The sequence below is a fragment of the Lichenostomus cassidix genome, chromosome Z (assembly GCF_008360975.1).
Source record: "Lichenostomus cassidix isolate B80296 chromosome Z, HeHo_3.0, whole genome shotgun sequence".
Taxonomy (NCBI): domain Eukaryota; kingdom Metazoa; phylum Chordata; class Aves; order Passeriformes; family Meliphagidae; genus Lichenostomus; species Lichenostomus cassidix.
This window is the reverse complement of record NC_139511.1, coordinates 58433054-58458516: the sequence shown is the minus strand read 5'-3', so window position 1 is coordinate 58458516 and position 25463 is coordinate 58433054. Positions and strand designations below refer to the sequence as shown.

Here is a 25463-nt window from a genome sequence, read left to right as displayed (position 1 = left end):
TACCTCGCAGGGAACTTCTTTATGGGCTGTGTCTGGAAACACATGTAGTGAGCAATAAAAGGCTAATGAAAAAACTCCTCCTCCTACTGAGTTTCAAGGCATCTTCTTTTTGCCAAGGTCAATAAGAGCAACACTCAAGGCTTTAAAATAGCCTATATCCCGGTTTTTATATTTTTAACCAAAACCCCATGACAAGTAAGTTTGATGAGAGAATAAAGACAGGAGAACAATCTGGAATAACCTACTTTTAGGGGGAGACTATCGGGAAAAGAAGAAGAGTTTCATCCTTAAACAAACATGTTAATAGGATATCTTTGTTCAAGTTACTTAAGGAAGAAACCCAGCCAACCAATCAACCAACCAACCAACTAAGAAAACCAGTCCAAGCTCTTCTAGTTACGTGTGAATTTCCCATATTCACAGATTGAGGCCTTACACAGAACTCTTACCATTGGCAGGCGATGCTGCAGCCCTCTCAGTGCCCAGGACACCAATGGGATTGACTCCTCCACTCAGCTGCCTATTCCAACATGTGCAGGAGCTTAGTTTTCTCTGAGATACTGACATCAGGATCTTCAGCATAAACCAGACAAATAATTTTACAAGTCCAGTTTCAAACTAACCACAGGTGAAAGGGATGCATATTCATAAGTGGTCATGCTCTATGGCAAAGGTAGCCAGTAGCACAGATTGCCCAATCCTCTTGTCAATTAATTTGCCCTTACCTGGATAACTACACCATTGTACTGCCTTTATCTGCATCCTGACACTACTCAGTCTTGTCACACAAACATCCTGCAGACAAAATCCTACTCTCAGACCAAAGGCAAGCAAAAAAATAAAAGATCTCCTATGTCCAGCTTTCTACAATTTTTTCCTTACTTGTCACTTTGCAATTATCTTAGATAGGCACAATGCTTGGCCATAAATATGCCAGCTGTCATCTAGTGTACCTTTCACAAAAAGAAAATGAAAAAACGGGGAGGGTGGCGGGCTGCATGTTCTTCCAGTAGTTTCTCTGTAATAGTAACTGAAAATGCTGGAGAACAGTGGTAGTTTCCCAAGATACTGTTACTGTGTCATGTGGACAATTATTCCACATGTCATCACTGTAAAACACCGATGCTGGGTTAAATATACTCCCCATCTTAGGACCTTGAAATCCATAAATTGCAACTTTCTATATAAGAGCTCTCTGGGACAATACCTGTATGAACTTTTAAATTGAAATGCTCAATTCTCAGGACTGAGTCCTGAACGTGCACTACTCTAGTTCAACTTGTCCTGGAATTTATTTAAATCAACATGTTCTTATCAAAAGGATTTTTTGGGGTATTTTTTTCTACTGGCAATTTTTTTTAAGCAGGCAGGATTTTTCATTTTACATTAAAACTCTTTTTTAATGCACTTAACAGTTTTTGTAATGCATAGAAATACACATTAATACTTGAAATGGAGAACTGCAACCTTACCTCAGTGCTGCAGAAGAAATAATTTCAGTCATTATATAGGTTGTTCTGTTTCTGGATGCTGAAGACTGATCGAATTCCCAAGTTCCCAAACAACTGCTGAATGCATTTAATCATGATTTTAAAAGGACTCCACCCTCATAATTAAGCCAAGTGAAAACCACTTTCAAGTGGCCTTTAAAATGGGGAAGGTATTCAGATTTTTGTAATGGGTTCTGCTTAAACTGAAGAATTTCCAAAATGTTACTGCATACTATCGTATAATATTAATTTAGAACTGATTTTATTACTTATATGGCAGCCTAAAACACTAAACACATTGGCAAAAAGGTCAGTAACTGAGACTTTACCTTATCAACTCTGTTTCTAAGAAGACAGCTACTGGAACAAACTTAGATGCATTTAAAAGAGGGTATCACCATTTGTGAGCATCTAAGGTATTACAACAAGTATCCATACAACTTTTAGATGCATTTTTCTTGTTTTGGAAAGACACCAGACTACCCAACCTACTTCACAGAACTTGGCATAACTTAAATATACCTTAACATCATGTGCCTATTTAGCCACTACAAAACCTGTCCACCATGTTCTCTTTGCTTCTTTTTTAAGTTTCTTTTTTAAGCAGAACTGAACTTTGCTAATATTCAGTAAGAAACATATAATTTGATACTGAAGTATTTATTAGTCTTTGCTTCAAGATAAAACTAGAAGTCTGGATTTTCTAGCACTTAGTTAAATATTAGATGATGACTTCACTTAGATGACCTAGTAATTATGGAAAATATGTAAAAAGAATTTGCTTGGACACATCACCAGCATCTTGAAAATGAGTTAAATGATTATGATGGACACCGCTTGACAAGGCTAATAAGGCAGTCTGATATAAGGTATTTCATTGCATACTGATGCTGATGGCCTTAAAACTGTAACTTAAAAAAGTATAAATTACATATATATTATTTACGTATATATAATATATACACAAACATTTTTTTCAGCTGAGTCAATGAATATTTAAGAGTTCATTTTCTATAACACAAATATATAACCTCATTCGAAAACTTAGTTAAATAGAAATAGTAACTATATAGACAGCAGTAAATTTTAAGGATATATAGAAGCGAACTAGTATTCTCAGACACTGGAAAACAAACTGTTATCCAGTGCAGTGTTTACTTCTTTACTAAATTGTGGTCAATCTGTAGATGAAAGTATTTTCACAGTTCATCAAACAGCATGAGATGCAAAAGTGAAAAAAAAAAAAAAGGTGGTCCAAATCTGACAGGGTAAGAAAGTTGTTCTCTGTTTTCTCTCCTTCCAGAGACCTGAGGTGTCAAAGAAAACACCAGCATGATTGGAAGATAGAACTCTTTCTTTTTATGGCTTAAAAAGAATAATGGTATAAAAGCAGATAAGAGTCACACAGGTTTTTTGCACAATACCTTATCTGCAGTGAAAGTACTTAACAACCTTTGTAAAACTAAGAATGATATAGCACACAGCTGCCATTGACAAAACAGAGAATGGCAGGCAGTAAAATCTTTATTACATTTCAAATTACTAAGAGATTTAAAGTAAAATTATGGAACTCTGACTTGGATAAACTGAAGAATTACAATGCCTGGGGGGAGGGGGGAGAGGGAAGAATGGGACAGGATTAATTCATACTGACTAAACTCTTCGTTTATATGGGTTATCTGGATATTGTACTTAAGACATTGTGACGAAAAGGTGATGACCAAGTTATATAATTGGAAACTGTTTGGTTTTTAAGGGTTTTTTTGTTTGGTTTGGGATTTCTTTGTTTGTTTATTTGTTTATTTAAAAACTAATAATTGGCAACAACTAATGAGAGAGAATCGGAGGACAGGGATATCTCTTAATGTTTCCTGTAACTAATTATTCCCATCAACTAAGGAAAGAATTTAAGCCTCCACAAAAAAGATCTAACTGCCTCTTTTCTTAAATATTTTCATGGATGGAAACTTGCGTATATACTAAGACAACCCACAAACACAGTCCAAAACTAAAGTACATGGATTAACTTGTTAATTTACATAAAATAACATTTATGTGATATTCTATGTACTCAGCACATCCCTTGCCATTAAGTTTTGATACCTCTCATAATTGTCATAGACTTCAAAATGCATACCCTATGGTTTCCCTGATTATAAAAGACTCAGTTTTATATGATAATACAAGTACAACTCAAAAGTGTTTGGCAGAGATGTTGGTAGGTTATTTGTCTGCTTAGCTCTTTTTGTCTAAGGAATATTTGCTGCAGATTTTCCTTTTGCTCTCATTCTAACATCAGTTCTCCAAACAGAATTAATTTGGTCAGTTCCCTTAAATTCAACAGAACATTGTTTGTTTTTTAAAAAAATCTATCTGCCTGAGGAATTCAGAGCCCAAAATCTAATTCTTAAGAAAATATTATCATTGTTGCAAGTAAGGTTTTCTGGTAACAAAAAACAAGGACTTCAGGCTGATGGAATAAACTGTGGTAATCTAAGTATTTACTTCCCTATATTGCTCTTAATGAAAGCAGCAGAGGTGTTTCCTGTGTGATTTTACCACAGTTATGTGGGAATGGGGAGCTTCAGCCAGTGAGGCACTTCAGCCAACACTTAACAGAGATCCTAAACAGCCTTTTTTTAGGCAAGTCCTTAAGTTTGCCATTACACCTCTTCTTCCCCTTACCCTAGCCTACTACTTGGCTCTTCACCCACGTTTGAGAGTGTTCAGTTCCCTTGCAGAACTGCTGGGAGTCATTTGTTGCTGTATTTTGGAAACACTGAAAAAAAATGCAATAAAGATGTGTCAAAACAGCTAGAGGAAAGTGTCTTTAAGGACATGTATATTGCTTAACCTTCCCAATACAAGATAACTTCTTACAGTTTAGATTCTTGAAGTTGTCCTACTCTGGTTTTAAAGATTATAATTCTTGTGCTTTATACAAGTTCTCCTCCAATACCTTCAGTATCATTTGAGAAAATAATCCCACAAAACAAGGATATATTCCATGCACAAGTTTCTTCCCATGTTTTAATGTCATCAATACTAGTTTCAATTAATACATAAATCAGAAAAAACCTTCCCTTCCTTATTATTTTTCAATAATTCACAGACAGTTGTTTCTTTCTCAGCCTGCATGGACCTCACTAGGCTGTACATATTAAGCCCTGTTACTCATTCCTCACAAACCATGTTTTTAAACGTGGGTTCAATTTGTATGCAAGAACACAGGCAGTTACTGTCCTGCTACTGAGATGTTTGAAAGCATCTGGGGGAGAGATGCAAGGGGATCTTGAATACCATTGCATACATCATTTTGGGGTAGGTCAGATATGTTTCACTTCCCGAGTGAGATTTATTGGCAGCTATTACCAGAATTTTTTAATACTTGCTGAAGGCTTCAATTAATTATATCTCATGTAAATTCCTACCATTTTTTTTTAGAAGTTGTTATGGATACATTCCCCTAAGTCCATTAGCCGTTTGCTCATTCATACGCAGTAGCAGCACTATATTTAAAAGAACCTGTTAATAAATTGCCTGTCTAACTTATAAACTTGGGTTTAAAATACCCTGATTCTTATGAAGAAACACACAATGACAAGGGTGACGTCTACATATTTTCACAAACTGTTACAGACCAGCCCTTTTCCAACACTGGATACTTCCAGGAATTTTCTTCAAAACTCAAGACAAACATTGTTGGGTATTAAAAACCATACCTCTTACAAAATTACATCTTTGTATCATGGCAAGGAGCACTACTATCAGTCAGATGACAACCAAATTCATTAATGATTACTAAAATATTTCAATAGCATTTAACCCTTTTAAGTCTTTTGATACTTGCCGATTTTTGAAGCATTTTATCCTTGGGAGCCAATACTTTCTCTGACATAGAAGAAAAGCTGCAAGTAGTACAAATGACTCTTAAATATACACACTATTCCTCACTCCTATATTCTGCATAAGCTGGTCATTTTCTTCCCTTGTCAGTTTACACTTCTTCCTGTCCTGGACAGCTTTCAACTATGTGACAATGAAGAAATCAAACACCAAAATAGCAACAGCGACATATCCTCTGCATGGCAGTGTAATTTCTTCTGCCTGAAGGCAGTGTCTAGCATTGAAATCAAAGCCTGTTTACTTCTAACTCATGTATATTACACCAAAGACTTAACTCTTGCTTAAATAAAATTTCTAGAAAGACCAATTTACTCACAATGGTTTTATTTAGTGTTTAGAATCCAAGGCAGCCATATGTTTCATAGCCAAGGCAGTGACAGTAGCTGGACAGAACCCTAGTACTCATGCAAAAGAACAGAGGAGCTCAAGCCTTAGTGCTACTCGTATTCCTATAAATAAGAAACAAGAAAGCAAATGTCTACACACATTTACTCTTTCAGGTTTAGAAGCTGGTTAGAATGGCGACAAGTTTATTATTTTAAAATAAATTATCTTCAAGAGTTTTAAAAATACTTTTTATACCTCAAGTCCAATGTATTTGAAACAGATCTTTCACAGTGTAATTAAAAAGCTAATACTTGTATGAAGGGATCTTGGAAATAGACATGCTCATCTGAATTGGGATGCATGATTCTGATAATCATATAAGAATCAAAGGGAGAAAACTTCAACTAAAATGAGCAAACAAAAACGCAGCAATAAACACTGTGACTTCCAAAAGAGAAAAAAGTTATTAGCTTCACATATTTTATGCACATCTGCAAGATATTAGCAGAGAGTAGAGAGGGCAGCAGTATTCATGCTAAAGTCGTGCAAGTTAGAAGCACAGCACTCTATATGCACTGCTGGCTACATAATTCAGCACACATGAGCAGCTCTGCTCATTGCCCATGGATGCGTCTGTTGCATAACCAGATGAAGTCACTACTGACTACCTGCTCATTGTCACCCAGTATGGAAGGGTGATTACACAGTATTTATTTAGCCAAAATGGTTGATATACAACAAACCTTTCAGAAACATCTGTAACTGTAAATTAAACATGTCCATGAGTATCTTCCAGGGAACTGAGGCCAACTGGTACAAAACGACATGTGTCTAGGGTGGTAAACTCCCTTAGTCTGCAAAACAGAGTGGCCTCACAGAAACAGTCTTTAGGGAATGATCCTTGGAACACTGACTACCAAACAGTGTCCAGAAATTAGCTCAGTGGTTTTGGCATCAAGTTAATCATGACATTTTTCTGTAAAACTTTTACTATGGACATAGCCAAGGAAATTCAAAATGTCCCCAGGTCCAGTCTGCAGCTACAGGGAAGAATTGCAACCCATCTTCAGCTGGTAAAGGGGAAATAGTTCAATATAATTTTAATAGTTCAACACAATTTTAATTAAAAACAGGCAAAATTGGAGTCCAAAGCTGAGGAAACAGATACTACTTTGTTACTGCAGTGAGAAAGCAGCTGTTTTTATCTCTGAGGAGAGGGTCTGGTTAAAAATTTCCACACACACAATACAGACAGGCAGAGAAATAACCCTATCCCTGTGTTCATAAACTACATGGCTGCCTTACTTAACATGGTTACTTTATTCTACCACATCAGATGACATGGTTATGCTACTTTCAGGGACTTGTCCTATCCTACCTTTCTTCATCAGTCTGGCAATCAGGTCTCAGGACCTAAGGATGGGGACAAATGGTGACTGAATCACCATAATCACCATCCAGGAACAATTAGGAAATAATCATCACCTTCACACAGCAAGCTCTTAAGATCTGATGAAGCCACAGCCTCAGTTAAAGATACATCTCTCACATCATGGTACAAAAGGAAACCCTCACAGCTCTGGCTGCATCACATAAAGAAAATATTTCACAAAACCATGTTTTTGTTGGGCACATTTCTCTGTCCTTCCATAAACGGTTCAGGTATGCAACTTGGGCCATACTCTACTAAATTCCTCAAGGCTATGATATTTATATTAAAATATGTTTTATGACACAGCAGATTAAAGCAGGAGTTTCCACAAATCTTCACTGTACAATATTCTCCACTACATCAGGAAAATCCACTGCTGTCCTTTGGCAGATCTCTGTTTTGTCATTGGTTCAAATCTATTTTACCCAGAGTAGCTTAATTAACTTATATAAACTGTTTTCTCTAGCAAGTTTTGCATGCTTGGAAGCCAAAACTCATTGGCTTTTTTAACAACTAAAAATTTACAGTGAAGCCCTTTATCTGTAACAATTAGCAGAAATTGTACATATACAAAAATCATTCTAATCAACAACACTTATCTACAATTACTCTATGCAAGTGTTTTTCTAGCTAGCCATCTAAATGAGCACTGCCTCCTAGTATTAATCAAAATAAAAATATGTAATCTTTACCTATTGCAATCAAGATTAATTTTACATTGTTATGTTGAAAATAAACACCACATCTTCTGTGTAAGACAAATAAAACAACTTCTGTGTATTCAAGGGCTCTTGAAACAAGCACTGACTTTATGGCATAATTCCAATGCCCAAACAAACAAACAAAATGTGCAAACATCTTTAATTACACATGAAAATTAGGACAATTTCCATATATAGCAATTGGTCCTTTAAGCCACTGTCTATCAATGACTGTCGAGAACTTAGGCTCAAAGTTAATTTTTACACAGCAAAGCAATTTCATAAATTACATTGTGGCAATTCTCTAAACAGGTTTAAAAATAAATGCTGTCTAAAATCAGAGTCCACTAAAATTGCTTTTAATTCTCTAACACTTCTGGAATAACTTTCTTCTTTGACATCTGCAGTGAACATAAAATCCTGGAAAAAAATCCTGAAACTACAGAAGTATCTCACGTGGCCATCTCTAATTTAACAAAGTCAGCCTATTTGAGTGAAAGAATGCAACAAGCCTGATCAGACAGACACTATCAAAAAGTGTTTAACTCAGAGCTATAAGCCTAATCTTTTGCTGTCTAGCATGCACCAGTTAAGCCCCTATAAAGAAGGCACAACTAGATTCAAAACAAATTTCCATTTCAAATTACTAGGTCTCAGAGAGCAAACACTACTTTCCATCAGGAATTTACAGAAAAGACGATCTACAATCTTCTGCTCATATAACACTCAGTCTTTTTTAGGTTGTACTCTGGGAAATACTCAAATCCTTTAAATTCATTAAACCCTATGAATATCTTCCATCAAAATATCTATTTGGGATTGAGAGTGTTTCAGTTTTCACACAATGGGTCAGGTTGGAAGGACCCACACTGGTCTGGTCCAATGTCCCTGGTCAAGCAGGGTCATCCCAGAGCATATGGCACAGGATTGTGTCCAGGAGGTGCTTGAATATCTCCAGTAAGGGAGACTCCACAGGCTCTCTGGGCAATCTGTTCCAGTGCTTGGTCACCTGTGCTGTAAAGAAGTTCTTCCCCATGTTCAGGTAGAACTTCCCATGCATCAGTTTCTCCCTTTGCCTCTTGTCCTATTGCTCAGCAGCACTGAGCAGAGCCTGCTCCATCCTCTGACCTCTCCCCACACACACTGACAGACATTGATGAGGTCCCCTCTTCTCCAGGCTGAACAGGTCCAGCTCCAGCCTTTCCCTGTAAGATGTACATTCCAGTCCCTTAATTGTCTTTGTTTCCCTCTGCTGGACCCACTCCAGGACCTCCATGTCTCTCTTATCCTGAGGAGTACAGAACTGGATGTAGGACTCCAGGTGTGACCTCAACAGGGCTGAGTATAGTTGGTTTTGTTTTGGTTTTTGTCATTTTAGTCTTTATGATTATTGAAATCTGACACTTGAACTAGCAATTTTTCAACATTATGTAACTCATTTATAAAACTACATAACTGCATTTTTATAGAATGAACAAATTATACAGCATAAAAAATAACAACTAACTAAGACTTTAGCTTACAAAGTATTACTCCCTACACCTAGAAGAATAAGCTGATTAAACAGAAATATAATCAATCTAGTGTGTGAGATTTTTAGAAATTAATCCCCAATTTCAGGTAGGAAAAAAGAAAGCCAAAGGCTTTTTCAGTCACAGAAGATTCATTTCTGTGTTCCAAAAATGCTATTTTATTCTAAATACATTATTCTAAGATTTCAAATTTTATTTATATTAGAATAGCTAATTTCAGAATTTAAGCTGTGTCTTGAGCATAATACAGGGGTGGTCTCAGGTTTTGGTCTAATTATTTTCCATTATGTGCAGAAGTATGGCATTAGTGAAACAGAGGTGGTGATACAATCCACACAATTTTTAAATTACTACAACAGAAATTCCTGTATTAAGACCACATTATCAGTAAGTCTTCCTTTTGCTGGGTCAAAGGACTCAATAATTAACATCAAGGCTCTGACACTGAGTAAAGCCTCAGCTTTCATCTAATTCAGATGACCTCTTCAAAGCTTCATTATAAGATTTAATTGCACTAATTAACAGAGATCAGAGTCAATTAGCTATTTGCAGACTGCACATCACATCACAAGGCAGCTATGTTTGCAGTGATGCTGCATGACAGGAAACTAGATCAATTAATGTAACTTTTTCCCCCAGATGTGCATCTCCAGATTTTGGATGCCTCTGTGCAAATGTTGTCAAGGCAGCTAAACCCAGCAAAAGCTCAGTAATATTCAAACTCTTTACAAATAGGAATTACTGGGGTTTTTAGCTGTAACAACAACTTCCAAAAAAGCACCAAGAAAAATAGTAATAAAAAACCCCAACTTATCAGTGTCCTTTCAACATTCCAATATGAAGGACCAAGGTTCCTGCACAGCTACATTTTTAACTTCAGAGGACATTCTGGAGAAGTAAATAATAAAATAATAAACTTTTTCACACTGCAGATGCCCTTCCATCTCTCTTTAAAATGCATCTTTGCCCTGCAGCTGTGCTGGACAGCAATAGCACACACAGCACCAAGCCCTGCATTCAGACCATGAAGTTTCACCTCACAAGTGGCTGCACGGTGAGTGCTGACACAGCACAGACACTCATCTGCCAGTCCTGTGCTTTGCACAACATTTGTTTCTTCGAATGCAGTATAATCCTCTGTTCTCTATTAATTACAGGCTCAGTGACCAGTAGTAGAAAAGGTCTCTTCACAGTATGTATAAAGTAATGACATCAATTAAAACAGTGGTTCCAACTTTGGCTCAACAGCTGAGCCAAGACATGCCTGAATTAACATGATCTTCCTTTTGCTCCATTAGAATATGCACAGAAATACAATCCCATATTGTAATCTGTATTTTGCACTAGTGCATTGCAATGACCATTATTTAGGTATCCAAAATGTATCGTGAGGGCTGGCCTAAGTTTCCTTTGCCTGAGCTTTAACCACACATAGCCAAGTCATGACTTCAGACCAAGAAAAGAGTGCCTACAGTGGTGTGTTATGTGCCAAGACATCCTGAGCCCAGTGCCAAAATAACATGGCTGCATGACTCCTGGTCTGCTCATAGTCTTCCTGCAGCTGCCTGGAAAACACTGTGTAGACATGCTTTTCATCTTTGGATGATTTTACACATAATTTCTTATTTGATCTTATGTATTATAAGACAACTTGTTTTGGTGGAATACTGAAAATTGGTTGCTGCAGGAAACTTCTGAGTACTTTTTATTTTCTTAGCTTTATATCATATGGAAATTAAGCTGACTCATATTCTGCATATTAAATGCCATATCAAGTTTTCTTGTAAGTGGGGCCCACTGAAATGCTCATACACCAGGAAACCACTGAGATTCCACAGAGCTAGTGCTTTAAGTAATGAGGCTGAGTTTACAGAACTATTATGCAACATGACATGGATGTGAAAATCACCTGTGCATGTTTTTAATGAATAGATAAAAACAAACTCAAAAATATTTTTTCTGCTGATATTAATGTACATGCATATCTCAATAATGATAAATATTCATATTCCATTATGTATTCTTTTATATATATATATATATACATATAAATGATAAATTAAGCAATATTGATCATGATTCAGTTTGAGAAAGGGATCAAAGAGATCTACCCAAAGCAAATGAAGGGCTACATGAGGTGAGATGCCTCCAGTCACAATAATTAATAAGCACATGAATGGCTTCTGGAAGGAGTAAGATGAAATACACATACCTTCGACTGAGCTCTAAACTGCCCACCAGCTTTTCAACTAGGGCAGGAGCTGATGACTGGGTGGAGCCAGCCAGAACAACCAAGTGCATTCCTTCTTTCCCACAGGTAATCACAATCCCCGTTCCCATTAGGAAAACTGATGAAACTACATCTTTAAAAGTTGACCTCAGATTACGATTTACATTGATTATGATTGTAGGTTTATTACTTCAAGACACTTGGGAAACATTCATATGCAGACACTTCCATTTTTGCATTACCAACCAAGTCTTGACACACTGCATGTCCACAAAATCCACCAAAGCACTGTAGCAGGTTCTCAACAAAGGAGACAAGAAAAAAAGAGCCTAGAACCTAAGTGGACCTTCTCCTTGGGAAAGTGGTACTACTTTGGTGTTGATACTGACCACAAAATACTCTTTCTGCAAATAAAGAAAATTTAGTTAAAACCAATGAGATTGGAGTATGCTAGGAAGTTTTGGGGAGAAAAAAAGGGATTTAGGAACCCAGGGAAAGAACCGGGTCAGAAACACAACCACAAAAATCCTGTGTCCTGTCTATTTACCATTGTACATATAAAACCAAATGAAAGTCAGAATCACAGAATCAATTAAGTTGGAAAAACCCTCTGAAATCATCGAGTCCAACCTATGACCAAGCATCACCATGTCAACTAGATCATGCCATTAAGTGCCATGTCCAGTCTTTCCTTAAACACCTCCAGGCACAGTGATTCTATCAGCCTCTCTCAGGCAGCCAGTTCTAGCATCTAATCACCCTTTTTGTGAATTCTTCCCAGAGCAGAGCCAATAGACAAACTACTTTAAAAACACAAAGACTGCCAGAGTTCAAGAAGTGCTTAGACAATGTTCTCAGGTGCATGGAGTGATTCTTGGGGCTGTCCTGTGCAGGACCAGGAGACCAGGAATTAGACCTCAATGACTATCGTGGGTGTCTTCCAATTCAAGACATTCTATGGTTATATAATCAACAAAAGTTGGGGCTTGTTGATTATTGATTTCCCAACACAACACCCCCGACCCCATCAGTTCAGCTGCTCTGTGAAAAATGCCAAAGGTTACACAGCAATTAAGTTAACTACAGTTCCTTGAAGCATTTACTCCAAGCCTTCATCACTGGATCCATGTCTTAGACTAAGACACATGTCTTAGTCCAGGTCTGTATTCCATCCTTATGCTTGCAAGGGAACCTAAGCAAAGATGCTTTCTCACTCATAGATGCATCTCACACAGTGAGATGCTGCTTCTCTTCTCCTTGTTGGAACTGGGCAGAGAAGAGCAGCCAAGCAGATGCACAATGGCAACAAACACAATTGACTGATCCCAGCAGAAAACTTTTCCCCTTACTGTTTTCTAAAACCTAAGCCAAAGGCTTGTGCATTTTGCTTCATTTTCATAATTCTTAAATATGTTCATGAGAACCTTTCTTAGAAGAGCAGATTTCCATTATAAGTGATTTTAAGAGAAGCTACTACTATTCAAGGTCAGGGGAAATTCATACTGAAAGATGTATTTAACCTTACTCTAAAAACTTCATGAAATAATCACATTACATTCACAAGTCAAACTCATAGTTTAGCTTCCACTATTCATGTCTGCCATTTCAGCCCAGTGCAAAATCTTGCTCAATTTGCTCAAAGTTTGCAGTACTCTCCATTTTACTGAAGGAAGGAGGACTTGGGAGGTTTGGGGGCATAAAGAGATGGGAGAATAGAGGCCTATTAACTGGTCTTTATTTTCCTGAGTATTTTGGCTTTTTTTATATTCCTGAATATTTTGATAGCAGTTCTTCTAGGTGATCAAAGGAAAATGGATAGTGGAATTGCTGGCTTTATTTTTCCAGTATAAAAAAATAATAATTACTATAGATTACCAAATCATTAGAAATCTCTGAGAGGAGACACATGAAAAATTTTGCCCTTAACTGCAATTGCTATAGATTAGTACTCCTGCTTAGAGTACTCATATTTTCCCTCTTATATTATCTGGGAGGAGGAGATAAGGTGATCAGTCCTCAAGCTTTCTCTTAATCCTCTAAAATCGCCTGTGCTTCTCAAGTTCCTCTCTCCTTTCTTCACTGTCTTGTTGCCCCTTTATATTAAGCTGGAAAGTAGCTTTCTTCAGGATGCTATAAACAGTCATTACTGACAAAACCACGTGATTTTTCCTGTCACTAGGGGAGTTTCAGTGGCTTGAAAAAATTAAAAACAACAATCCACCCAATATTTAACTTCCCAACACCCAAATCCCCCCAAACAACTGAAACAACAACAACAACAAAAAAAAAAAAAAAACTTGGAAGAAACTTTCTTGGCACTATTAAGGGGATACTGCTTGGTTGAAAGCAATAGGATTTGAAAATATTGGGGAAATTACAACTGTCAAATCTACTGTGCACATTACATAAATAAATTGCAAATTAAAAAATTAAAAGTAAAATACAATTAAAAAAGACCGATTCTGAGAGATACATAAGGTCTGGGATTTCCCTGATTTCTTCTAAGCCATCCCTTCCTTAGGGATCTCTCCATCACACAGAGAGGAAAGAAGACTAAAACCAAGATGAATGACACAATTAGACTGAAGTGATTCTGTCCCAAAAGTTTTTTGGTCAACTACACATTCCTGCATCAGGAATTTAATAACCAGTTAAATGCTTGCCCTGTATGCAAGAAAGAAACATGATCATAGGATTTCTTCTCAGAGAAAATTTTTGTCCAACCACTTGAAGCATCTGTTCACTTATTGCCTCATCTTGAATAAGATGAAGATGCTCTCAAAAAAGCTTAACCTTTCCAGAAGAGCAGTAGAGGATGTCAAAGGTGATCAAGGTTTCCATATACTAAACCACAGATTTTCTTGTGCAAAGTGTCAGTTCTGTAAGACCAGCAAAAAGATCAGAAATTAAGACCAGCACAAACTTGCACATCACAATAAGACAACTCATTCTTCATAAAAGCACACATCTTTTCAGCACAGGAAAACTCATGCTGGATGTTAGTCTTAGCCCTCTATTATAATCTCCATCTCCTTTACTACTAGGAAAAAGGGTCAAAATTCTTTATCGTGATATTATTTGTACATATTTCAGTCCTCCTGCAATTTTCTTTCTTCTTTAGAAGAATGTTATTATCCAAACATCTGGATTTGTTGTTTTCTCTGTAATATAAGAGCAATATTTTATGAGCTGTATATTCTTGTAGAAATATTGTATATGTCTGCAGTTACCTACACTTTATTGAAGGTAAGAGTGAAAAGTATACTGCTTATGTTCCTTACACCTGACTATCTTATGTTTCTCATGATGAAGAACAAGACCAGCAAAGTCTACACACATTGTAAAGGCCTGTTGAAAAACTACTCACTTCATGATCTAAACTGCTTGCAATAACAGATTATCTGATTAAAGCTCCTCTAACATAAGTAGATAAATTTATCTTGCCTGCAGGCATAAATGAGAGTGCATCTGCAAACTTACAATAATGTTTATCTATTGGTCTCTTCCACAGCTCAACAACATTCACTAAAGAAGCATTTTAATAAATTCATCTGCCTTTTGTAGTTCAGGGGAAGGGGGGAAAGAGGGAGAATATGCAGACATCTCTAGTTTTCGTGTAAGCCAACAATTTAAAAAGGGTCTATTACAGTACACTTGGCTCCTGACAAACTACTCGAGAACCTGTCATATGGCATGCCAAGTTCTTTTAAACCTCTGAACAGGTTTATTATTACTGCTCTACAAAGTCTGCAACAAGTCTTGGCAGACCTACCACTCAGCAAGAGGAACACTAGACCAGATGTGTTTAGAATTCAAAAGTGCAAAGTTGCCATTTTCCATTTACAAGTCACCTTTAATCTTTTCAACTAACCTTTCAAACTACAGTCAATCTAGGGTCTTGCCTACTTTAGCAAGACAGATAGATGGAAATGTAATCAGAGAGTTCAGTTGTCAGAGCCTAGCTCTTCATGGGCCAAAACCACTTTTCTAGTATATTAATTAGTCTTTTGGTAAATGTAACTGAAGACAAACTAAAGTGACTAAATGCTGCTGGGCGGGAGAACTCCAGTGCGTAGATATAAACCATTTCAGATAATATTCACTGCAGCACTGTCTGGAGTATGTATGTAAACACACACACACATCCAGAGTAATTTTGAATGATCTTTCCTCTCCTCCATACTCCCCCATTCCACCCTGGACTGCCCAAAAACATCAGGACTGACAAAACTATCATGCTGTAAGGGGCCAGGATGTCACCAATACTGACTAAATGACCAGTGATAAGAATTTCAAAATGCCACAACTGCTAATTTTCGGATGGTCATGTAATATAATATGGTAGTAACATTTATAAAACAGCTTTTTCTCAAAAGAGTTTCTGGCTCACAGAATCAAACACAGAAAGAGTTTAGGAAAGAAAATTAAAAATTAAGATTCTGGAGCATAATTCTTTGGCTAACAATGACAACTCTATCATATTCAGGACTAATCAGAATAGAAAAGCTTTTTTCATATAAGACATATGTCTGTGGCTTGTGAAGGCTGAAGGCTTCTCAGAGGTTTATAAAATTAGGTAAGATAGAAACAATGGAAAATATCACAGTATTTCATAAAGTGCAAGCATCAATACATATCTGAGGACTCACAATAGCATTTTTTGAAAAGAAAACATGTATTTTCTCACCTGGAATTCTTTACAAAGATGTAGTTCTCTTGAATCTGAAGTGACCAAATAACAGAGTATATTTTAGTAAATAATTATAAAACTGAGATAAAGTACTGCACTGAATGCACATTAGTAAAGGAGTGAAGGAATATCACAAATTACAATGTTTTTTCATAATGTATGAGGATTTGGGTTTTGTTTGTTTTTTTAATGGGTGTGTGTATGTGTGCATGAATTTCACATCATTTTGTTAAGGATTGTAAGAAAGGACAACACATCAAGAATCAAAGAGAGAAGAAAGCATCAATAGTTTCTCAACCCCAAAGTATACAAATTTAAAAAATGTTATTTACACTTTTGAAGAAAGCTTACATTGCATGGAATAAATGTTGAAATAAGTTAAATTTCCTTTCAAGTGCAAATTGCTGGTTTGCTATAGGATACATAGATTCCACAGTATTTCTCAAGTGCAAGAAGCTGTACCTTCATCAGAAACAATGACAGTGTCTTCAGAAAATGTGCTTCCCTGTATTTTGCATGCTACTAGTCTTTCATCAGACAAGTAAATATTACATAACTTAAAAAGTTGGACACATATTGCATACTCTAGAAAACAGGTCAATATGATGATTAGTTCTCAGAAGCAGCTGAGAACACACCACACATATTTGATTTTGGTGTTTGACTTGTTTGTTTTGAAAGAACAGTTTCTAGTAGAGCAGCTATGGCACAGTATAATGAGCACAGAATTTCAAGCAGCAATGGATCAATGTTAATCCACAATCAACAACCATTTTTATGTAAGGCCCCAGCAACTCCATGCAATTTTGAAATATTCACCAACACCCAACAAACTTGGCTGAAGAAGCCTCCCTTCCTGCTTACTGCTGGCATTTGCACAACAGTACTCTTCCACACCATACCTACATGGCCTGTACCTTTGAGAACTTCAGCACTTAACACCTCAGAGCACTGAACTGGTATTTCAACTGAGATCATGTGCACTGGTCAGAGAGTTAAGCTGAAATCTTAAACAGCAAAGTTTACAAACAAGGAGCATGATTCTACAAACAAGGCAGTGTCTTTAGACCATTTCAGGAAAGATGCCTTTTAACAGCATGGTAGCAACTGGTATTATACAGCTGCATTACTTGTCTAGCATGGCAACCCAATTTCAGGACATTACGTGGGCATTCTGCTTCTTCCTAGTTCAAGCAAAGATGAGTTGCTCAATGTGGATGACCTTATGGAAATAAGAATCACACAGTTGGTGCTCTCAACAGCTTATGCACACCTATTCTCATCTTAATGACAAAGATCAGCAGTTGGAAAGGTCATGACTGAGACCTCCCAGGATGATGAAGAAGAGCAGCTAATCATGCCACAAGTTATGCAACTGCTGGGGGGAGTTCAAAAACCAAAGCAGAGAGCTACAAAGACAGGCCTATGTACAACAGATAGATATCTATATAACTGTAGGGATAAATACTTACCTGTATGCACAGGAACATCAGACAGTGCCAGACACTTTTCTCCTCAGGGGAAACTCAGAACCATGAGACACTGTGCATTTTGCTCTACATGACCACCATATACCTTCCTATATATCTCTGAGGTGAACACTGCGATCTGACGCAGAGATTGATGAATGTGAGATTATCCATGTTAATATTCTGATAACATTATGTCAATGAGGTGAAAGGATAAACTTATAGGAAACAAAGTGGGAATATTTCTATGGATCAGTGCTTCCTTTACAAACAGAATTTTGGAGCAGTAAACTCATTGGACAGAAGCTTTTTTTTACCTAGGAGTTTTTCCATTTGGGTCATGTAACTCTACTAATCAATAATTAATTTTCTGAAGACCGTAGAAGAACAAACACACACTGCAAAATATGCCATAAAATGGTAGTTGCTTCTTACAACAGTATGACGAGATATTCCAAATCACACAAATGTCCTCCTACAAATCTTTCTGAACTTAATGCCAGGACATGTTTGGTTACTGCTTGTCAAGCTACACTCATTTTCTCCTTTCAACAAGCACCTCATACCAAAAAAATCCTTATTAATTAATGTTATTATTCCATAGCAACTTCCTTTACACAGTCACAACAAATATCTCTCCCATCATAATGAGATTATGTAAAATATGTATCCACCTTAGTTGTATAACACAACCAAAGATGGGCTTTAAATAGGCTTCTTTTAGCAACAGTTTTTTTTCTGAAACTGCATGCTTCTTGGACAATCAAAAAACTGAAGTTGCCTTCTTCAGTTTAAGAAAGCTGTTTTTATGTCTTGCTGCTTCTTATCTCCTTAAAGGAGTTATTAGCATTATTCAAAAAGATAGTTGATAAAGAACATTTAACTGTTTAACAATACTCAACAGACAGTTGATTATAGAAAGACATGTCAGTGCACATATGGCAGGCGGATAAATTATGCACATCTGGATTACTTTTGGCAAGAAACACAACTAAGCGTCTAACGCCAAGTTTAGCAATCTGTCACTATCAATATGTGCATTTATTTAAAGACGTCAAGGATTCAAAGTCATATTTTCTATTTCTTCATAAAAGTTCTACCTCTCCACGAGACGGCAAAACAGGTGACAAAACACATTGCTTAAACTGCCAAAGGCTGTATAAACACGGAAAATTTTTAACTTACCATGCATATAGGAGTAGCCAAATTTTAAAATCCACTCTATTCTTCACCAGTTTATATCTAATGTATGAAGTGGGTATATAATCAAGTCCTGAATACCCAGCCTCAAAACAGGTGAAAATTTGAGAAGTTCAAAGAAAATGAAACAATATGAAGCTGTCAGAAAAGTTGCAATTACAACCTTGTTCATACAGTAACTGATTATTTTTTGCAATAGTTTAATGAGAAAATATACTAATATGTAACTTTATTGCCCAAAACTAAATAATAGATTTAGCAGAAAAGAGAATGTACACCATCTTGAAAGCAAAACATAATAGTGAAGGTTGAGAAGTCATGCTTGTTCTTAAATCAAATCTAATCTAAGTTACCAAAACAGAGAAGTACAGTTGATATGGATTAACATTTGCCACAGTGTTGTGGATTGACACAGAGAGAGCAACAGTTGCGTATAAAAAAAAATTATCAAAAAGCCAGAGCAATTTTTTCTCAAAAGAACAGAGAGTGTAATCAACAAGGCCTTTATAAATCCAAAAGTATCTTAAAAATAGGAAAATTAAAATAAAATTTTGAGACAAAAGGCCTACTTACTTTCTTACACATTAAAATCATTCTGCTTATTCTAACAAAGGGAGAAGGGAAAGAAGTTTTAACCACTGTCTATCATTTTTAATGTAGAAAAAGCTACAAAAACATGTTGTAAGAATTTCAAGGCTGCACATTGTTTAAAGTAAGATGAAAACCCCTTAGCCTGATGGTGCAGTTTCTTTGCTATGAGAAATTCCACTCAGGTTTAGCTCAATGATCATATTAGACTCATCCACAGTCCTCTTATGATTTATATCCCTGAAGGGAATAAAACCTCATTCTGTCTCATTTACACTGGCTAGATGTATGGAGAGACAACATTAAGCCTGCATAAATAAATGTAACTTTTATATTCATATTAATATATGAATACAAGAACAATAGGTTTTGATTTACAGTTGTAATAGACCTTAATTATATTCACAAAAAATTGAAATTACTTGAGATAGGTAATAACATTTATTCCAAGTACTTGCTCAAAGTTATAATATTTGCTCTACCAAAATATAAAAATTTTATTAGGTATTTCAAAACCTAAAACCTTGGCATATTTTCTATAAAAGTAGTAACCATTTACATTTTATTTCACACAAACACAGAGGTAAACAAGCAGCCTCAACATTAGAAATTTAAAAAAATTAACTGATTCACCAGCTTATTGAACACTGTACTTGCAGCACTGAGTGAGTTTTAACTTAGCCAAACATAATGAAGAGAAGCTGGAAGTAATCAGCAAAGAGACAGTAGAATTATCTTCCTTCCTGATGGGTAATCCCTCCTCTGTTAGAGGAAAAGGTATTGCAGTGTTGGGGTTACTGGAACAACAGACTTCATACCAGCCTCAGGACAAACATACCAGGCACCATTAATTCACCCAGCTCTTTGAGTGTTTCACTTCAGATGGATTTCTGTTTGTCTTTTAATTTGTACTATTCTGCTAGTTCACCTCCTAGTGGATAAGAGTACATGCTTCTTACCCTACATAATCTACTTCTCTTGTCTCCAGTACCTCTAAAATTTTCACTTTTCTTCACGAGTATTCCAAGTAAATATGCAAAATTTGGCACAAGCACTTTCCACCACAGAAGGAGTTGAGAAATTCTCCTGACAAGCATGCATAGGGCAATATCCTAAGCATATGATTAATTAAATCAAACTGAAAATCTCTTTAAAAGGATAAGTGAAAAGGGTTGCTTACTAGGACAAAAATCTTGAACAGCACTGAACTGGGTAAACACAAAGCTGAACAGTCACTGGTTAGGACAACACAATAGTTTACATTCCCTATTGGGCACTTGACCAGAATTACTAGCTAAAATAAATGGACATGGAACTTGATAACTTCAGTTGTACTGTATTTCCCTTTAAAACCCTTTTAGCAGATTGGCAGTAGTTTATATGGGGAACAGTGGCTCTTTCTTTGCATAAATATGTTCAGACTCAATTGAATTTACCTGCGTCTAGACACACTGAAATGTCTCGAATGTTGAACTCTCTACCAGCAGAGGGGGAACCTCTATTGTGATTTCTTTCTTTCAACACAATCTTAAAGGCAGACTTCTAAATCCATTATTTAGCTTCTAGCACATTCTTTTTATAAACGTCATATATAGGACTAATACACCTACTTCCCTTGGGCATTCAAGACAGAAAACTCAAATTAGATGACGGTGCTTACTGCTTTGATCACATCATGAGACACCATTTCTATAGCTATTTCTAAAATTTTAGCATATACCAGCACAACTCTATGTTAAGGGAACTGTATAACTTCAGATTTTTCTTGATTCTTGTTTTAAATTACCCCTTATAAATTTGAATAACTCACTTCACTGTCACAATCTTCTAGAGCTTTGTTTTTCTTTCACAAGAAATCAATGTTTCTTCTCCCTGTACTTGAATTTCCAAGCTATTCAAAAGTAAGTATTTTCATTATCATTTAGAGCATTTATAAGACTCTTCTATGTGGACATAAGCTGGAGAACAGAAATAACCTACTCCCACAAAGTCTTATGCAGCAAGTCAACAGCAAATACAAGAAATGAACCTATATTTCATACATCTCAATAACTCTAATGACTTCTCCTACTATGGTTAATTCTTACCCAATTTCTTTCCCTCAAAAGATCCCCTTTGATTAAAGCAAGTTGTATTAGTTATACAACAAAACAACAGGTCACTAGCTCTTGTGCTCAGAAAGCAAAATATTAAGTACATACAGGTTTTATTTCATTTATGTATTTTCATCTACATCACCCACAAAAGATGCTCTACATCGGAGTTACCACGAAACAACGTTAGGACATATAAAACAAGAAATACAGATCTAACATAATCCAAGAAAATACTGTAAACAGATTCTTTTTTTTTTTCTTTGTTTTTAAAGGATAAAACATTTTTCTCACTAAAAGATGAGTGCCAAAAAATAGAAAAAATTAAAATAAAATACCCAAATCCCTGTCTAACTATGCGAAGATCTAATCTGAGTGCTAACATTGTGCTCAAACAAAACTTTGATCATAATTTCTTTTCAGAGACCAAAATGAATGACAATAGGAAAGCAGGTTTCTATGGCAGGGCAGCTCTGTTAAAGCTTTCAATAACCATGTCAGCTCCCAGGGGCTTTAATTTGCTTCTGTGGTGGCCTTTGTTTTTATCTTTAAAGAATTCAGTAACTACATGACATACATGTACTTAATTTTTTTTTCAGTATTCTTTGGTAAAATTCTAATTGCTCTCAGACACACATTTCTGAGGGATGATGGTCACCAGAGCAGATTTGCAGAGCACCACAGACAGGTGAGGATCTCAGCCTCTGACAAGGAGTCCCAAATGCTGACAATTTCAATTCTTTTGGGGAGGTGAACAGGCAAGCACAGCTCTAATTTTCTGCTTTTTAGTATTCTTCTTTCCACTCAATGCTTGGTGACATTAGCTGGCACACCCTGTCTGTCAATATATTTTTTTTTTCTGCAGAAGTAGTTTCATGAGGGAAAAGGAAAAGAAAAGGAATTTTCTAGGATTGTAGCTTGCTTTTCTCCTCTTCATCTCTTCTCCCTTGCTATTTGCCTGTTAAGATGAAAACCTTGGGTCTGCAAAGACAAGCAGGAGCATACTATTGCACGACAAAAAAGAAACACCCCTTGTATTTTCTAACAATAGCCTGCCAGCCCCAGAGACAGACTACAAGAGACATGTAGTTTGGCCCTTCTAAGACAAAACTTTAGCTACTATGTGTAAATAATATTTTCCTAGTGTTATGAAATACAAAAAAGCTGATACAGCCCTTAAATATAGTACTGTAGCACAAGAAAACCTCGCAGGATTCAGTACTAAGCACACAATTTAAAGATGTAAAATGGTTAGAGAGGGGTTGTATTGATTGATGCTTGGCATAGAAAATTATGATGATAAAGTTTTATTGTGGAAGTTTTCCTCAGCGCCTGAAAGCTCATGACAGAAAGCTTACGGTGGCGATAGCCACTATTTTTCCTCTGCAAGAACAGTAAATATCTTAGTAAAAGGGTAGATAAGGCCAGGCTGGATGGTGCCCAGAGCTACCTGGTCTAGTGGCTGGCATTCCTGCCTCTGTCAGGGGCTTTGCAACTGGGTAATCTTTAAGGCCCCTTCCAACCCAGGTCATTCTGTGATACATAAAAAACCAAATTAAATCAGAGAGGTTTTAAATAATAAGGTGACAAAACCAAACTCTTTTTGAAAGACTTCCAACAGCCAAGAAGTAAAAAAAAATTTCAATAGCCAAGAAGTAAAAATTCGCTCAACAATAACAGACTTCAATTTTCCTCTTATGAGCAGAAATTTAGACTTTCAGAGTGGTTTTGAGTAAAATAGTTATAAACATCCTGGTTATGAATATCACATCTGTCCCAGCAAAAAAAGCTGAAGATAAGAAAACATTTCACTATTTCTGAACACTGTGCAAAGCATCCATGTAATGAAGTCTGAAAATGCAAGAGAGAAAACTGTGGTAGAGGTTGTGAGACTGATGGTCCTGATCAGTCCTATCACTGTTGTAGAGGGAGGGTAGTTGTCCAGAGTGCAGTCAGCTGAAAAATGCTATATTTGTGGAATCCTGCAGTGTTTTGCAGGATTTCTGGCAGATTTTTCCCCTATTTCAATAGAACTACATCAGTTTCTCGGTGAGTCTTTTGTGGAGCTCAAACAGCAAGTTCCTTTAATAAGTACAAGGTTGCCACACTTTTCAAGTTGTAATACTGTATAGCAATCTTCAACAAAACTCCCATTGGCCCCTGAAGTGAGTCATTGGTCTAAATTAAGAACTAAGTAACTGATTAAGCAACATTTAAGTTCCATAGAAGAGACCTGGGAATCAGATTTAAAGCTTTCTTTTCATGGGTAGAAATATTCAGAATTTTATCAAAGCTTGCAAACAGCTACACTGAACAAGGTAGAAGACACTACTTTTTGCATATTAATAAAAATTAAAGAGTTGTTATCTATTAGCAATTACATTCTGTATATTCACACTAATAGTCTCAATAATTGCCCCCAGAGTCTGACTTAGCAATTCTGAAATACTTCAAAAAAGAAACACTTTATTTTTGCATGCAAGATGAATTAATACCCTGTTAAGAACATAAAGTCAAGCAAAAGAAATGGAAAAAACTGAAATAATCTAAACAGTAACAGAAAATTGTAAATCCATAAGGTAAAGAGAATTATGGCCTTTGAGTTACACATTAGCAAAATGACCATGTATTTCTGCATTCTCTAATACCATAGCTGAATTGGAAAGGAAGAAAATGCTCAAACAAATAGAGAATATTATTTCATCATAGTTCTCAAAAAATATTAAACTCAGAGAATGACTCCACTGTTTCTAGGACAGACATCCTTCATAGGAAAATACTAATACATACTGAAATGAATGAAGCATGCAGAGTAATTTCTTCACAACAGATAACTAATTAGGAGATGCCCTATATTATCTAAGTCTCAGGAAACTAAGGAATGCCATTTCAGAACTTGAAAGTGCTATATTTATTTCCAGTTATTACAATAAAAGAGAATACAAACTAATATCAAAGAAATAATTTTTTTTCAAAGGGTTAAGAAAGGTTTTCAATGACACAATGTTGAAGTGTCAGAGATTTGCATTACTCCTCCAGTGAGAAAAGACAATACTGTGACCACAACAGCAACATATGCATGGTGTGGGACTCTCTGTGCCCACAGTTCATACAACTGATGTCACGTTTCTTTAATTTGAGTATATCAGGTTCTATGAATATAAAAGCACTTGTGAAGCTGGCTGAATAACAACCATGTTGGAAATAGAGAAAAACAGAAATATTCAATTATTGGATTGATAGCACCAGTTGGAACACCATAGTCTCGTTTTCTGTTCTGTTTGTCCAAACTTTTGCATTAAGCTCTTAATTCCTGCTTCAAACTCTCACTGGAATCACCAATAATTAAAAGGCCATTAGCTTTGTGGTTGTACCTGATAGGCCTACAAGTGCTTAAATTACTGCAAAATTAACAGCAGACTGCTTCCTTACCTCGGAGATGACAAGCAATTACTTTAAAAGACTGACATGCTCCAATACTACACTACAATTTCAGTTAAACATGTAAGTACAGGGAGCAAGATGCATGAAAAAGACCCAGATAGCCTTCTGTCTAAAAACCTGAAGGAAGGTGCAGTGTAGTCATAGCCGTAACTCCAGTTATCTCCGATAAAGCAATTTATAACTCAGGTCTCTCTTTAATTCAGATTTTTTAACTATGAGAAGAAAATCGAGTAGAAAGAACAGAACCACAATAGTGAATCGGAACCTTCAGAGCAGTTTTGAAAAATATTTTGTATCCAAGAAGTTAGGTTTCTAGTCTCCCCTCTGATATGCTTCCACCTAGGACAATAGTCAAGTTTCT

The 25463-nt window shown here is 36.2% G+C and overlaps 1 protein-coding gene and 1 long non-coding RNA gene across 2 annotated transcripts in view; both read right to left on the bottom strand.

Annotated features, from left to right (window-relative positions):
* ARL15 (ARF like GTPase 15) overlaps positions 1-25463 on the bottom strand; it is a 230059-nt gene that overhangs the window by 92054 nt on the left and 112542 nt on the right. The window lies entirely within an intron of this gene.
* Positions 14373-16342, bottom strand: LOC146424998 (uncharacterized). Its single transcript, XR_014847005.1, has 2 exons — positions 16306-16342; positions 14373-14497 (listed from the first exon to the last, which is right to left on the bottom strand). It is a non-coding gene; the product is annotated as an uncharacterized LOC146424998 (long non-coding RNA).